At 38.3% G+C, this 18392-nt stretch overlaps 1 protein-coding gene across 2 annotated transcripts in view; it reads right to left on the reverse strand.

Annotated features, from left to right (window-relative positions):
• Positions 1-18392, reverse strand: part of SEMA5A (semaphorin 5A) — a 330300-nt gene that overhangs the window by 256062 nt on the left and 55846 nt on the right. The window lies entirely within an intron of this gene.

The raw sequence follows: 18392 nt of genomic DNA on the forward strand, positions 1-18392 counted from the left end.
CAAATTTCTGCTTTACTTACACTGTGCACTAAGTGTGCATATAAATATTGCTTGTAGCTCCAGATCAGATGCAGCTGTGTTTTAAGAACATTTCAGGTTTCTTTTATTTTTTTCATTGTTTTTCTTACTTTGATTCTTTCAAGAAAAAGATTTAATGGTGAAGCCACTGCTTTCACAAAGCTGAGTAGTATACTACAGACAATTTACTTTGGGGGGTTTGTCAGGTATCTGAAGTTTGGGGGTTTGTTTTTGTTTTTTTTATCATTTAGACAACAAGCTGCAGGGATACATTTCATAGCTCCGTTACAACTTTTTTCATAAGGAAGCACTCTTATTCTCTCATCCAGAAATCTGATTAGCTGCAAAGACCCTTTTGAATTACCCATTAACAGATTAAGAGAAATGTCTAATTCCTCTTGCCACAACACAGGGCTATTTCTGTCCCTGTTTGTGCACTGCACCTCCACCTCCTCAGAGTTAGGACCTGTGCTCTTTGTTTTGCCATCATGACACCACGCAGTCAGTGCTGGTCCAGAAGGGCACATCCCCTGGCACATCCAGGAGGTCCCCCTGCTTCTCTCCCTTGGGAATTTCTGAGCAAAGGTGAACACTGATTAAACAGAATTCTAACTCAAACTTCTCCTTCCTTTAAACAACAGAAAGAAGGACTTAACCAAAAGGGAAAATTTACTTGTAAATATGCAACCTTGACTTACTGGAAGTCTTAGCGTCCTAGCAGGGCACTCAGCAATGTTTTCACCAGACACTGTAGAAGCCTCTTTGCTCTGCTCTGTCTTTATCAACTTAAAATGATGCAACTGTTTGAACTAGTCTCAGGACTATACTATGCTGTTAATAGAAAAAAAATCTTTTCTTCTCCAAAATCAATCTATTTAAAAAAATAAAAATAAATATTTGCATTGGCTTTCCCTTCCCCCTCCATTTTTGTTTATTTCTTATCACGCCCCCGCCCCAAGTGGTGGAAAAGAAACTAAAATCAGTTTATCTACTACTGTTAGCCTCCACTGCCAGTCAAAATAAAGTCAAAAGATAACAAAAATCAAAAGATGCCTTTTGCTTTTGTTTGTGTGCACACACTGCTATGAAAAGAGTTATCTTCAGATGGTTCCTCTAGTGATATAACAGAGTCAAGATTCAAGTCACAGTCTTAACTGTGTTGCATTTGGAGAACTTCGACATTGAGAGACCAAATACACCCCCCCAGTTACTCAAAATCAGGCTCCAAATACGTAAAAATGTTCTTTGTTATACAACTTTAACCTATGTCGCAGTCCTTCCTCATTCCCTGAAAGATCCTCTTAAAGACATGGTTCAGATTCAGCAACATTTGGAAGAAAATTTTCTCTACTGACTTCCAGAAAGAGATCTTTCACACTGTTTTGTATACTACTACTGGGAATTACTGGGGAAAAAGCAGGAAAGTTTTCTCTATTCCCTTGTTGGAACATGCTCTTCCCCAGAAGAACTATGGGCCTTGTACTTTATGCTTGAAGTCCCAAAGGAGGTAGAGCAAAGAGACAATCAGGCAGTCAGCATGGTTTGGGAAACAAGAGTTGGGCAGTTCTGGAGGCAGAGACCAAACAGAGCAGGGAAAATAAACCTGAGTGCTCTATTTTTACTTTATTATGCACATCTTGTTATGGCAGGCCGGTGATATATTTCAGAGCAGTTAGAATGGAGCTTATAGGCACAGAACACAAAGCAGAAGCTATACTCCTGTGGCTCAGTAATTCCTTATCCTCCTCTTCACTAAATGGAAGCCCAGAAAAATACTAACAACAGAAGACAGAGATAAACACTTCTTGATACAGTCGTTTTAGGTATACAGGCTGCCTTCCTTTTTTACAGAGTTTAAGGATCATCTGCTTTTATATTGGGTAGTCAAGAAAACACCTCATTTTCCTATATAACATTAATGGGAAAGTACTGTATAGCCTGTACATGCAAAAGCAGATCCCATTTGAGAGGCAGGCATTAAGGCAGAGGAGAGAAGAGAAGAAAATCCCAATTCAATAACTGAAGGAAATCAAAACTAATATTGAAATGGAAAGGATAAAGAAAGTCATCAAGTGGGAGATTAATATACTCAGCAACAAGTATCTTGTTCTTGTTTACACATTCTTACATGCTTAAAACTGCATGAAGAGACAGTGCTATTTGCTCTTTCCTGACAACATCCCAATTCTGCATCTCTTGAAACATCTGTAAATCAGAAGAGTCATTACAGACAATGGGTTACTTAAAAATTTCATGGGTAGGCCATGTACACTATGCTTTCCCCCCCTTTTTTTTTTTTTTTAAATATGGTAGAATTTACTACAAATTCTAACAGGATATATCACTGGGATTTAAGACATCTGTTGTTATTTCAGGTTCAGAGCTTTGCTTGCAGTTTGTAAATTAAAATCAGCTTTCTCAATAAAAGCTAAAGTTAATGAGTGAAAGCTAAAGAAGAAAGTTACAGTCATCACAGTATTTTCTCTATAGCCTATTGAGTGACACCTTTAGAAACGTCGAAGTCTTTTGACAGCAATACGGCAAAATTAACAGGCTCGTTTTCCAGGCATCTCATCTGTACAATGGGATGCAAAGTCAATAAAAGCGATTAGTGCTGCTCAACAGCACCTCTGTTCTGACTCCCCAAAGTGCATAGTGGAAATCTTGTGGGGAAACTTGTAAAAAAAACCCAAGTTAGTTGCCCACCTCGTACTGCTAACTGTGTATGTTATATACTGCACAGGGACAGCCTATTTATTCAGACATCATCTCCCATTCTGCATTAGCCTGTTTTCCATCAAACAGATTATGTCAGAGCTTTATTAATGCTCTTTTACTTGCCTCTGTGTGTCAATGATTCAAAGAAAGGAAAAGATGGAAAAAGTCAGGGCAATGACGTAAGTCTGCCACCCCTTCTTTTAGAACGTACTCTACAGAAAAGAAGGAACATCACCTTCAGTTGCACCAGCATAACCAAGGGGAGTCATTTTTGTTTTCTTTCAATTTATTTCTACAGACACACTACTTCTGATGTGTGATCCACCTCCTTAGAGGAAAAAAAATTGGCTAAGGATGCCAGAGCTGTCCCCTTGATGGCAAAGGAACAAGGAGAGTTGGAGAGTAGCAACCATGATAAAAATTCCATTCAGGTCACTATAAGCATTACCACTGGTCTCCACGAAACACCAAACAAACAAGACTGGAATTCATTCAACTCCAGCTTCAGCCTTTCAATACCTATAATTACTCCCAAAGGACTAATGAGGAAGCCAGTTCTCCATCTCATAAGAAATACTGACAGACAATCAGAAAGCAAGACACTTGGTACTGTGCAGCAGATGAAGCTCGCCCTTAAAATACTGGGAGAGGTAGTAAGGGAAGTAGATTTTTAATGAATCCAACATTTCCAGTAATTTCATCCTACAGCGGAAAAGCATTCATCTGCTCCGTCTTTCTTCTGAGACAGTCCTATTTTTAAACCATCTGTTTCACAAAATGGCTCTATTTATATATTACAAAACTCAGTAAGGCCCTCTGAAACAAATGGGAAGTGAGACAAAGAACGGAGGAGAACTATCTGTCGCATAAGAACGGCTCTGGATGGATTTTGACAACTTGCTCTGTTCAGACAAGTTACATCATTTCAATTCCTTCCCTACTCATCAAAATGGGGTTCCAGACTTAGACAAGACAGATTTATATGAAGATGTGGGTAAACTCTTGTTTACAAGGCAATAATTATGCTTGATCCTCAAGAAAACTGACCAAGATGCAAAATCCTTTGTATTTATTGAAATACTGGATGTCCTTTTCCTTCCACAGAAGATCTAATTCTTACACTCAAAGACACATCGCAGGAATGATTCTTTTTTGAAATGCTTTGTAGATATTGGACTTCTTGAACTTCAGACACATGATAAAAGTAGCAAATCAGCATCTCTGAAGTCTAACGCATCATCACTCCCTATAAATCACCTCCCAAACAGAATTATTCTAGTAAAAACTTGATTCGTGGCCCACTCTTAAAAGGTTTTTCAGTATTTTATTGCACTTTTTTAATGATCTAATTTTACAATGTAATTCTTCATTACTTATCTTGGATCATCACCTTAAGCTCTCATTTCAAAGAGCATCAAAAACAAAGGTAAGTTGTCCCCTGGAGTTCTCAAACATTTTTCTGAATAGCAAGGTTGGTCAAATTAAACTTCAAATATCATGGCAAGTCTTCTGAAATTCTTTTTAAATATATCATCTGTCACACTTTGGAAGGCAAAGAGTTTTCTCCAACAGATGTTCAAACCAAAAACTAATTTAAAATGCTAGTACCTCATCCTGCAGATGGCAAGCTTTGAGTTCCCTCCTGTTTTTTTGTTAAAAAATCCCGATAACTTAGTCCTGCAAAACAGCTCTAAGAACCACTTCTATGTCATAGATTATTAAACTGAACCAAAAGGAGGAATACATTTAAAATACAACAGAAAGCTGCAACCCAATGAAAATCATCCCTTAAGCCTAGCCAGCATTTATTTTTACTAAACTCTCACTAAAGTCCTAAGAAAACTTGGTCACTTCCAGCTACAAAAGAATACAATATTTATGGTTATTCCTACAGATGCCAGCATCTCTTTTTGTTGCACTGTTTTCCCATTTTCTAGAACATCAATTTTAATACTAAGGAGTAGGTAGGCAAAAGAAAGCAGAAGTAAAACCACCAATCCTAAACACAAGAGATGACCATTTAATTTTATGATGTGTGCTTGGATAGGTAAATTGCACTGAAACAGAGAAAGAAATATGCAGGTACTATTTCTAACATCATCTCCCATCAGCCTTAAAATTCAAGTAGTCTAACATACATACATATATACGCACATGTAGGTATATAGAGTGATGATAGAATCACTTATCTTAATCATCCAAATCGTTTATATAAAAGTCTTAAAATATTTTATCATAAAAGAGTGGGAAAAAATCAGTCACTCTTTCATCTCTAGTTATGAGCATTACATGGAATTAGTTCAGAACTCACACCAAACATGTTTCTTTTAAGAATTAAAGGATGTTAAAATAACAAACAACAGCAAGAGTCCCAAGGCAAGATTTTAGAGAACCTTAGTTTTCTAAAATCCAGGCATCCACACACTTCATTGTCATTTTGGCTTCTCCATAGAAGGTGTCTCCCGAGATGCTGCTTCATCCTGGCCTAGGCTGCAGTCGGGTTACTGAAGTTCAGAATCTCAGAAGCATTTCAAGCCAAGGCACAAAGTCACCCTGCAGGACGGTTACCTTCACTAAAGCTTCTGTTCCTGCACCGGGCAAATCACAGTCTCTTCCTTGCGCAGAACTGCATACTACAGATCCTACTGTTAACACTGCCATTAATAAACACCACATCTTCACAGAAAAGTGGAAAAACATGAAAGCAGCAGCCATGACTCAGAACAATCTGGAAACTGAAGATAAGAATGGAGGGACAACAGAAGCAACAATAACCAAAAAAAGGGACAGCGTTCAAGGCATTAACCAGAACAGATAACACTTTCTGTTAATTGCAAGAAACAAACATTGCAAAGAGAGGCACAGAAAGGGCCACAATCTCCGTGCCAAGCACAAAAAAATCCTCCTCCAAAGAACCAAAATTAAGCCTGCAGGAATGATAAAGTATTAGGAATCAGCTCATGGGATTAACCACATCACCATCAAGATGTTTAAACTAATCTGTTCTCAGTGTGCCAGTCACAAATTACAATTTACTGAGATCTGATTACAAAAAGCAGCTGTTCCACCAAAACCACAAAAAACCAATGACTTAATGACGAGGACCACTGTGCGTGTTTGATCTACATTACTCCCCCAGCTAGTAGTCCTCAGATTGTACATGCAGTGCAAAAATACCTTCCTGAGTACAGGAAAAAATACCAGCAATGACTCTTGTACTCTCTTCTACGGAAGGCCTGAGCACTAGTTGCACCTCTCTTGGCTGCTAGATACACAATGATGGGACAGCTTCTTCACCTCTGATGTGCGTAAAATGCATTGCTTACACTCAGCCACTATTTACAACAAACCTTGTTGTACTTTATGAGCTTTCATTTTAAACCAGTTGCAGCTCTCAGCATATTATTTAGAAGCTGTAGAAGAAGCTCTTTTTTCCCCGACATGAACACAAGCCTTTTAATTTGGATTTTGAAAAAGCTAAACTCGCCAGCAAAATGGCTGGAAATAGCAAGTGCTTAGTAGTTCAAAACTTTTTCTAAGCACTGGTCAGAGTCATCAATAGTCCAACACTTCACCAGATGAAGGAGGACCAACAGAAGGGTACTTGAAGCAAAACAAAACTTACTTCCTCTTGAAAAGTAAAACAGAAAAAAACCCAAAAGCAAAACATTTAGCAAAAAGTACTGGAGCTCGTATCCTCCTAAGTGTATCAAGAACAACTGGGGACAGCTGGGACATCTAGAAATACTCAGAACACATGTCCAAACACTGCCAGTGTCCTCTGCCTTTGTGCCAGACTTCCCACAGTCTGAGCGAGCTCTGAAGCACAAAAAGGTTAGAGCGAAGAAAGGAACCTGAGGCCAAAAACAAGTTTAAACTGACCCAGCTGTAATAACAAAGGCACACATGCTTATACCACAATACATTTTTATTCTAAAGAAAACAGCAGTTTAAAGAAGTTTACCTTTTTCTTCACACAGATTACATCAACAGAATTTCTTGCTTTCACTTTTTTTTTTTGCATACAGAAATAGGAAAGGTTTTTAAAAGCCATGTGAAAAAGGTGCATAAATGCAAATACTGCTAAATTACAAAAGCCCATAGTTGAATCCACACTGAAAACATTGATAAGTTTACCCAAAGATGGTTTGTAAAATTATTAGCATTTTACCTCTTGGGAAAATTGCCTGAGAAATGAAACCATTTCCTTACAGAGGAATTACAGAGGTCTGTAATTCCTGGAGGCATAATTGTCTAAAAGCACTAGAACTCCCCTGCCATCTCCACTACCCTTCCACAACAGGCGAGAATAACGTGCAACATATGCTTTCCACAAACAGGGCAGTTGTCAAAGTCACTCGATATTTTAACATGCTGGAGGCTCCTGCAGATTAAGGCCATGGGGAGACTTCAGGGTGAGGAGCACTCCATGGAGGCAATTCTCTCATGTCAAAATAAGCAAAGCAGCTGAAACTCAAGACCTTTTATCTAATGTACAAATAACCTTCCCACGCACATTTTTCTAAAGCCTAGTCCTTCATACCCATCTATGTAAAATGTGCTCGAGAGGTGAAACACAAAGGATGTGCAATTACCGCAACATCCCTCACTAACTGTGAAACACAGTTGCGGCCTGTTCTTATCCATTCAGATACAGGGCTGTAAACAAGCATTTTCCTAGCACGTCTTTTCCACTAAGACAGTATTTCCACCCCCTTCCTGAAGGTTTCAGCTGCGCTTAAAATAAAAACAAACAAGCAAACAAATAAAAGCTCTTTCAAGGCCCCTACACGGACTACTTTCTCTTCCCAAACCAACTGCCCATTTTACCTCCAAGCTGCCTTTGCAACCAGCCGCTGCTGCTAATTCATCATCAGGCCTTCCTCCCACTCAGTCCCTCTTAAGAGAAGCTGCATGCCAGCATCTGCAAATCCCTTCACTGTTCTCCTACCCCTCCCTGCACTACTTTGCTGATGCCTTAAAAAAACCACCTAGCACAAGCACTGCTGTTTACAACACCAGACAGACTTGTTTCACTATTCCTGGGTACTCCCTTCCACTCATCATCCGCCGTTTTGTTTTAAGGGGGAAACATTTTGCCTTGTTCAAAGTTTCCTCAGTGTTTAACAGAACAGTTCTCATTGCGGCTCTTCATTATCAAAGATCTGCCTTCTGTCCTCTACTTGAGGGCACAGACATGACAGTCAGGGACCACTTCATATGATAATTACCTTTCAAAATAAAATATTCAATAATAAAATATCCTTCATAAAATCTGCATACAATATTTACAGTGAGCATACTCATACAGAAAATAAACACCTTACATGGATATATGTCAAAGCGATGGAGTGCCAGGTAAGCAATCCAATATATGTAAGTGACCCAACGTAAGGGATGTACATCAGAAGGGGAACCACCAGAAAACGGTAGGCAGTCTGACCTCAGCTACCAGCACAAATGTGAAACCCGGGAAATGTTGGAGAAGAAATGCAATCTATTAGCTTTGTTTATGGTAAAGGATATTATCTCTAAAGAGATACAGTCATCTAAGATAAAAAGGTTTGCTTTTCATAAAAGCAGAACACCATAAACACACAGTTGGATTGTGGATGAAAAGCTGTATTAACTGATTAAAAATTAATTTGCATATGGCAAGCAAACACAACAATAAAATTAGCAGGATAAAAAGAAGTATCATGGCTTTACACACTTGCCAGAGCCTATCCTCCTATATTAAAATTCCTAGTAAGTTAGTCTGAATCCTTAAAAAGTAAAAACATCAACAAGCGATAGGAGATGAAGATGTTCAGTAAAATTCGTCATATAAAGAACATAATTCTCTTTTCAATATGTCAAAGATCCCTTTAAGCAAGAAACAAGACTTAACTTATTATTTCCTATTTATGCTACTGTTACTATACCACAGCGATTAAAGATAATCTCAACAACAATGAAGATGAAGTGGTTCCATGTTAATTAAGTACTCATTAAAGTGAGACAACTTCATCCATATACCAGTGAAAAGCATTCTGAAACATCACAGAAAACCTCATCTCTGTATTCAGCGCTAAGCATTTCAGTCATCTCATTGATTCCAATAAGCTCAGTAAAATATTCTATTCAATGTAGCTGATTAATATTAGGAAAACAGCCAGTCATCCTGTGGAACTGGAGTCACAGTGATCAGCGCAGTAGGCTTGTACAATTGGAAATGAAGAGTTATCATTTAGAAATAAGCAATACTTCAGCTAGGATGACCACTTACAAACCACAGACGTTTAACTATTTATAGTCCAGCAGACTAACAAGTGGTGTGTCCGGAGGGGTTGCAGAAGATGGCCCTCAGCAGAAGTTAAGAGGAGGAGTGCAGCGAGGACGAGCCCAGCTGCGGTGGAAGGACGGGCACCAGCGGGCGCCGGCGGACGGGGGCTGCTGGGGACGCGCGGGTGCCCGGCCTCGGCACTGGGCAAGGACAGGCACATCCCGAAGGACACGCCGGGAAGGCCACCGACACAACTCCTCTGCGCACCGCAAAGCAAATAAACAACACAGCACTACGAGGCTTCATGATTTCAAGAGTGTCCTCAGGAAATCGGTTTTCGCATAAAAATACAGTCTGATATCTCTATGCAACGACACACGGGGTTTTTGCTAAGGCAGGAACAGAGGAATCGGATATTTCTTCCCTCTAGATCTTTCTCCTTAAGAACCAAGTAAGCAATGTAAAAGTCTTCCTGCCTCACCACTCGTCTTCACCAGCATCCCTCTTAACTCTGTTTCTGTAATGCTTTTCCCTATATAAAACGTCTACTCACTTACTGTATATGTGTTACATATTCAAAACATACACATAAAACACCTAACACTGAGGACTACAAAAAAAACCCAACCAAAAACATTAAAATAAACCACTTTAACGTATTTAAACAAAGTTTTGTCTCTGCCTCTAAGTGACTCAAAGTAAAATACAAATACTACATATGTATTAGATGAGCGCATATGAGAATACAGCTCACAACATTTCCAGTTTCACTTTAATTTTTCTTTTTAAGACAGGAACTTCATGACTTGCCGTGGTTGAGCAGAGTTTTCAGTGTGATGGCTACTTTAAAGGTTACAAAGAAGGTATTACTCAGTTATCTCTAACTTGCATTTCCTATGCATTGAACTTACCCAATTTCAATAAAAAGAGAAAAGTGTTCTGCTCATCATTTATGCATGTGAAGCATTTTTCTCTATAAAGCTGGCATTCTGCCAGCTTAGAGATTGCCTGCTAAACTGCCCATCTTGGCTTGCGTTATGAAAAACAGGAACAGGCATGCTTTTATAAGGCACAGAGCCAAACTAGTAATACCTTACAATTTATATAATTACAGAAAATACAAACTTCCTGAGATGCATATAATAAGAAAAGTAAATTTATTTCTATTTCCATTTTTAAAAATCTGTCTCACCAGAAGTAGCTACATACCCACAATATTTGACTTCATGAAAATAGATTGGCATCTACTAATTTCTAATACAAAGAGCATTCCATAACAAACTCAGGGCAAGTGCATTTTACTCTTAATTCGTTATACGCAGGTATTTTTAAAAAAATACGCTGAAACAAAATTATACTGGGGGCAAAAAGAAGTAAAGTAAGAATCCAGGTGTTTAGCATTCATTATCATCATGCAATCAAATCTTATCCCCATTGAGAGGTGGTTTTTTTTAAATGCAAGGCTTCACTATTTTTCCCTTTAACACTGAACACTGAATATTTACTTAATGCTTACAAAATGCAAAGTGCTAACTTTAGTGTTATCAACCAGTATTATATTCCTCATCAAATATCCATAACATCATGAGTCTGTTAATACTACTACTTGCCAGTCAAAAGCTATCAGTTAATTCCAGTTCTTCTAACACAGTAATAGGGGACTTGAGTACAAGGGCTAGAGAAAACCAAAGAGCTGTGAAGGAATACAAGTGTCTTCAGAACAGGCGCTGAAGTCTGCAATATCTTACCACATCAACACAGAAAATCCCAGTTTCTAGAAGCCTGTGCCCCTGTGGTATGAGTAATACAGGGGGAAAGAACTAGCCCCCCAAAAAGTCAACCTCCGAAGCTCACATACAGATTATGGGAAAGACAAAGTCAGTTATTCCTCATATAGGCAGTCACCCTGTATCACCTGCATTTCCAGTGATATGGATATAGCAACTCAGTGACATTCACATGCTTATTTCCCATAATAACGAAAGTACATTTCCTTTTTTAAGGGTCAATGGGGTTTTTTTTTTCCAATTTTGTACTTCACCAAAACATCTCAGGATTTGGCATCTACTATGATGGCAGAAATTTATCTCAGACAATCCAAGTTTGACTTCAGATCAAATCTTCTCAAAAGTAACTTGGGAACTTACATTTATTTGTAATTGAAATTGATCTGTAATGCATGTGCAATGATCTTAATGGGTTTTGCATGGGTATTATCTAGAGTTATTCTTTCAGACTCACGTGCAATTTATTCCAACATGACTATCTTGGTTATTTCACAGTATTGTCTTTTTCCAGCATCCTGTTTCCTTTTTTTTTTTTTTTTTAATGAGACTAGAGCTCATAAAACCGTCATTTCCTTAGTTTTATTTTTCTCCAGCTTCATATGTTGAACAGACAGCAACTGCTTTAGAAATCTAAGACGCTTCATTTTGTTTTGCTGACTCTGAGCAGTCATAAGATTTCCATCATCTTACATCCCCTGCTCCTCCAACATCTTGACCTTCTAAAACATCACAGCAGACTCTAAACAAACACGGCTTACCCTTGTGTTGACATCTACTGACATCACTGCGGTTCAACCATCATGTATACATGCCTAGACAGATGCACACAACGGACAAGATGATACTCTTTTGAGTCTACATACAGTACTTTCTACCTCCTTTTAGCCTAGAAACAAGCTCTTATACATACGAAAATATGATCCAGTCAGTTCAAGCTGCTCAGAAATCCACTGTAAACATAAAATTTATCAATTCTGACTTTGTACTAAAAAGTAAAGATAAAAATCAAAGGACAAGAGACTACACTGGTTCCATTGCTTATCTTCCATGATTCTTCATTAAACTCCACATTTTTATGATAATCAGCTTTGCAGCATTATTCTCCTTGAGTCAACTGGTTTACTGCCATGAAACCATTGTGTAATTAGACTAAAACATACAAGTTACAAGTCCCTGTAATTGGACTCTACTTTCTTATCCCCTCCTTATCAGAGCAAACATCTCTCTTCCAAACAGACATCTCAGAAAAATATTGAGGTAAGTAGTAAATCCATTGCATGTGATTGAGGAAGAGACAAGTACAACCCAAAAGATGCATGTACAGAACATCAACCGCATGCTGTTGAAGCTGGAAAGTAAGAAGCGGGTATGTAAGAAGCAATTATCACAGGGTAGTAATAAACCACTTCCATTTGTCTCATAATTTCCAGCTGTCAAATTTGGGAAAGTGTCAAAGCATTAAGGACTTACTAACAATACCCTGTATTAGGCCTAAGTGCATTCAGCTGCGTACTCACTCCTGACTGAAGTCAGTGTCAGAATATCCAAAATACATCTCTACCAATGGAACAGGCTGCTTGTTCCATACAAAATAAGGTTAAAATCACAATTTCTAAACCTTTGCTTATACTTTAAAAAGATCTGTGTACTAGTTAGCATTTGTCAATAATAAAAATCATGATGAGAATTACAAAAACTTAGTTAATGAGCCAATTATTTAATATAAAAATTTATCTTTTCAAACTATTCACTTTTTGCATTCTGGGAAGCAGTTATCCATCAAAGTGAGCATGCAGAAAAAAAAAGGGCAAAAAAGAGTACTACTGAACGGATTTATTCAAAACAGCTGTTTCCTACTTAAAAAGAATTAGGGAAGTTGCAAGCACAAGTTTAGCTTTTATATTTAGAATAGCCAGACCAGCAACTCACAGGAATGCACAAAGTTCAACACAGTCCATGCTGGGATGCAATGCCTTGGTAGGGTCACAGTTCAAGCAGGGACAGTATAGCATATGCCAACATTAGAATTTCTGCCAGTACTGAAATAGCAGTTATGACTAAAAACATCATCCAGTTTTGGCCAGAGTAGAACTTGACAGCTAAACTGGATTTAGAAATTTAAGGGGAAATTATAGTTTGCCTTTAAAAAAACAGTACTTTAAAACTACTTAATCCAAGCTAGTATTTGAAGTTTCAAATCAGATTTTGGCTCCCAGTTGGCAGGTATCTCTAATGTCCTGGTTATTCTTTCACATTTCCCAGCGTTCATAAATACGCAGGTTCTTAGAGGTCTTGATAGTTCCAGCAGAGATCCAAACAATCTCCAAAGAAATCAGCACTGGCCTGGCACTGGAGCCAATCCAATCAATTTCTCCAAAAGCCTAGAGCACTAGAAAGTACACTGCGAACATGCCAAATGGTTATACTTACAGATAGTTTGGGTCCAGCAGCAGAATAACAGCAAAGGCATTTGCACATCACTAGACTTAGTTAATAGATTTGTTTTGTATTCAGTATGCCCAGCTTGCAACTTGGCTAGTCAGCAGCACCCTAATCAGAAGAGAGCGTATACATGCGCAGAACAAAACAAAAAAACCTCAGAACTAACAAGAAGAAATCAGAGGGAAAGATTAAAAGTGAGATATGGCTTGCTTTTGTTAAAATCCAAGAGAAAAAATCAAGTACAGCTAATTGACGTGATTATCCTGTTGATGTACAATCACTATATATGGCATCTCTTGTGGGGTCCTCAGTAGCACAAGCTGCGAGGACACTTGGGGAGAAAAGTTAAAAACCAAACCTTCCAGGGAAGCAGAGAGGCCCTTGACTTAGATGGCAACCACAGACAAAGTGTAGCTGTGGGCCTGACGCAAATTTCCTTCATAATTTCCTCCGAACTGAGGATGAAATATCAAAAACTTACACAGCATACTCTTCGATACAGAGTCAGTAAGAGGGCGAGTGCAGAAGTGCTGTGCCTACCCTCACATAAACTCATACAACCAGGGAACATGAGACAGATTTTTGCGTTACTGCCATTTCACACAGGTGGAAACCATCAGCTGCCAAGCACTAAGGCATTGCTCTTCAAAGGAAGGTCAACAGCATAAATGCTATTTGTCAGGTACTGGGAGGACACAGGGGGGCAAGTGACAGGAAGACCTTTTGTTCCCATTTTATCGGGGGGGGGGGGGGGGGGGGGGGGAAATACATCACATAAAATATACACTAAGTCCTCCTACCTGGACTGTCTCACAGGAGCAGCTAGCAGGGCATGGTCAAGTGTGAGCTGATCAAGTACAGTTGAAAATCAACTGTGTGATGGACCCAATGGGTCTGTGGCAAGTCAGTGGCCACAGGAAGGAAATCCTGACTTTAAGTTCTGAATCTAACTTCTCAAAGTGCTACATGTAAATAGGTAAAGTGTCCAGAATGGAAACTAGACTTTTGATATACCTATAAAAACCTTATTTTAAAGTACCGAAAAAAATCAGTGCAGAATTATTCATTGGATTTATTTATAAAGGTTCTCACACAAACAAGCACTGCATTTCTGCAGTGCTTCTAATAATATTATAACTTTCTGATTGTAATATTATTTGGAAAAAAAACCCACATTTAAAAAACTGCTGCGTGTTCAATAGTAGGCAATAAACACCATGAAGTAAAAATATACTTAATATAATAAAATCTACACAGCCACCTTTTAGTCTGAAGATAAATGTGATTTTTAGGATCCTTCCAAAAAATGTAAGCCCAAATGTTAGACAAAATGGAGATTTAAACCATTATCAGCTGCATATCCACATACAAAGATCACACACCATGATGAAGTTTACTGGGCAAATATGGACAGGCAGCATGCCATTTTCACTTGTTCAAATTCAAGGCTTTTGGATTCCTAAGTCTCAATGGTACTGCTGCTATGACTAATTCATGGCGCCAATTATTTCATTCTCATTATTTCTTTCAAGAAAGTTCCCACTATCTTCTTCCAAAGGACCAAGTTGCAACAAAGTTCAGGTTTAGTTTTTGTTTGTTTGTTTGTTTTCTGTTTTAAGTGCCAGCTGGCCAGAACTTAGTACAGATGCTGAGTATTTCGTTGCTTTTCAGGAGGGATATGTTTCCTCAGCCAATAGCCTTGATGTACAGGCACAGCAATATAAATATTGGTACACATACCTGTCACTCTACAGGCTTGATCCACAATCCAATTCCTCATGATGATAAAGAAAAAGTCGGTTCTGCAGGGGACTCAGCAGATTTTCTATACACGTACCACCAGAATTTGGCTTTTAAAGAAAAAGATAACAGACACGACCCTATCACTGCATTTCTGTTTGAAGATTTCTTCTTACCTTTAATATCATGATGGGAACATGTTTGAGTAGAACTGCAGGAAACTCAAATTCCTGATTACAAGGACCTGGAAATTACTTTCATGTGTGGATGTAGTCTTGCAATGGTCAAAATCTTAAAATTAAAACCCATGTCTATTGCAAGAGTTTAAAACAGTTGTAGAACACTGTATTCTAGTTGGGTCATTTCAGAAGCCACAGACAGATCATGTATCAACTCAACTGCTGAGATGATGTGGTCTTTTGGACTCACAATCCAAAACCATTTGTTTAAACAAACATCAGTTTCATTCCCTATGTTTCGTTATAAGATGACAAGGCTTAGATCTAATAATACAAGAAAACTGAATGTGCAAGGAACACAAACTTGTAGCTAGCTAGCTCATTTGTTTACCTTTACACTGTACAGAAAACAGACTTGTTTCATTACAGGTAATAACCAAAAGAATATATTGAACAAAGACCTATTAGTGTTAAAAATATGAAAGAAATCCATACAACAGATTTCTACCTTCACTTCCTATCTTTCTTCAACCTTTCTTCCACTGACAAAACTACATCATACAGCCGTAAGCATTACAAAAAACCTAAAAATGCAAAAGATATATCAAGTCATCTAACCTCACCTCTGATTAGAACAATATTGCACTGGCTCTCAGACAATGTGGTACATTTCCAGTTAGATTGGCTTATGGATGTGAATTTCATAAAAGTCTTGTACAAAAGGTAGCTTCTCATAAAAGCCAAGGAAGTAAGTAATTCCCTTCATTGCACTGTATATTTTATAACCTGACTAGATCTCTGTGAGGAAAACAGATTGATTCTTAATGTAATCATCAACTTATATCAGCATTTTATTGAAATAGAGTTTAAAATATTAAGTGATTTAAAGTACATTTATTTCTAAAAATGCTATTTTGTTATTATTATAAGTAAATGTATGCCATTGGTATAAAAAAATAATTAATATTAGAGTGCAGTCTTGGTTTTCCCTCCACATGTCTAACTACCATTTCTGAGTAATAAATGGGCAAGGCAGTCACCTCCTCATTTTGTTTTCCTTGGGTGTTTCACCTAGCAACAAGGAAAAAAAAAAAAAAAACAAAAACAAAAAACCCCTCCAGTTTATAAGGACTGCATGAAGAGTGCAAATGCACAAAAATCAACATAGAAACTCCAGAAAATGCACTGATATGACTTTAATCTCAAAAGTATTTATCCAGCCTCCAACACCTTCTCAGAGCAACAATATTATCACATACACATACAAAAGCAGAAGGAGAGAAAGGGACAAACATGACAAAGTGACTTTTTTCTCCTCACCACACACACACCCCTCCCATCTCCTTAGCCTTTGGGTATTTTCTGGCTGCACATCCTCAAGGCTTTTCTATGATATATCCACTTTTTCAATCATCCCAAGAGGTTACTCTGGAAGCTAAGAGACTATCAGACCGCAGAAGCACCGTTACCTCCTTTCCCCTCAAAGATAATCTCAAATTCAGGTTAGGAGCTATGGTGGCATAAAAAAATTTCAATGAACAGCAGCTGAGGGAACTTCATATTCCCTTTGCACTGATGGGTTAAGGGAGAGGTATGTAGCCAAACTCCTAAATCTTTAAGTGCTAGAAACGCGCCACGTGTCAATACTGTTACCTGTAAGAAGTTCGCAAATGCCGTGCGGGGTCAGGCCAATGGTCCATCCAGCCCAGTGCTGGGTCTCCAACAGAGTGGTAAGAGATGTGTCCCAGGAACACCACAGGCCTGGCCAACTTCTGTAGCCTATTCCTTCCTATTCCTCCAGCATCCAAAACTCTTGCATTCGAGAGGTTGGAGGGCAGTATTTTTAGCATCTATTTATGGACCTGTTGTCCATGAATTTGACAAATCCCTTTTTGATCCCCTGTGACTCTCTTGGTCTCCACTACCTCCTGCAGCAGCAAGTGCCAGGAGTTCACTGCCATCTGCAGCTCCACCGAGTTTCCAGTTTCTCTCAGTTCTTGTATTGCAGGAATTAGTGAACAACAGTTCCTCACTTCCCATACTGTGATTTTCTAAAACGCAGTCAGCTCTCCTCCCCCCGCACAGTCTGTTCCTCTCCACCATGAAAAGTCCCTGGCCTTTTTATTCCCTCCTACCACTGCATTTATCCATCTCTTAGTGACTACTCATCCATCCCTACTCTCAAACAGCTCCAGGAAAAAGGGCTCAGTTATTTTCTGCAGCATAGCCCACTTGGACAAATTTCAAAAGAAAAAAAAATTTCAAACATCTGGGAAGAGAATAAAGGAAGAACATCTCACAGCTGCCTGACTTACACCTCACACGCTGGACAAAAGCTAACATTTCAAACAAAAAGCTCATAACAACATTAGTTTGAATACAGACACAGTAGTATCATCCACTAATATTCAACATCAAACACTTTTCTGGTTTTAAAAGCATTTTTGTTTGATTAGGAGTTCTCAGAAATATACCCATGTTTTCATGAGCATTCATAATAAACCTTTGATATAGCTAACTAGATGGTTACCTATTTTACTCCTGTACAAGAAAGCAAAGATGGTTTGCAATCTTTCCCAGAACAAAATAGATAATAAAGAAACAGGATTCAAACCTAATTTTTAAGGCCTTTAGTGCCTTGCATAGGTCAGAGCCCATTTCACCTTTTTTTTTTTTTTTCTGGGCACTCACTCAGAACCATTCCACAGTATGCTGCAGCACTTCTTTGTGCACACCTCTATTCAGATATAGGAATACTACTTATCACATGAAATCATATAGACCTCCAATTCCTCCTCCTTCTTCACAGCAAAAGTTCTAAATAAATTCATTATACTTATCGGCTTTTGAATCCCACCTATGCCAAACAGTTTTCAAAAAATATTTCCTTATTTTTGTTTCCCCTATCCGGAAATGCTCTTCATAATCACTCTTCTGAACAGAATGAAATACTTCTCTTCAGGAGCAAAACACAGACAAAAACTAGCTGAAATTTGGATGCTATTTTTCAGTGCTTTCTTACAATCAACACCATTTTACCAAGTGAACAGATAAAGGGAGCTACAAGTTAGCAAAAGAAGTCATCAGAGCAATTTACCACTGATTGGAAAAATATTAATAGCCTCAGTCAAATCAGTCATTAACTGCTACTGATTTGGAGGGTGATATAGCATTAATAATTCAATAAAAAATGCTTTGAGCAATAAAAGCTTAGGGTTATTTATTTAACCAATTAGATCCTTT

Source organism: Haliaeetus albicilla, chromosome 21, assembly GCF_947461875.1.
Source record: "Haliaeetus albicilla chromosome 21, bHalAlb1.1, whole genome shotgun sequence".
Classification (NCBI taxonomy): domain Eukaryota; kingdom Metazoa; phylum Chordata; class Aves; order Accipitriformes; family Accipitridae; genus Haliaeetus; species Haliaeetus albicilla.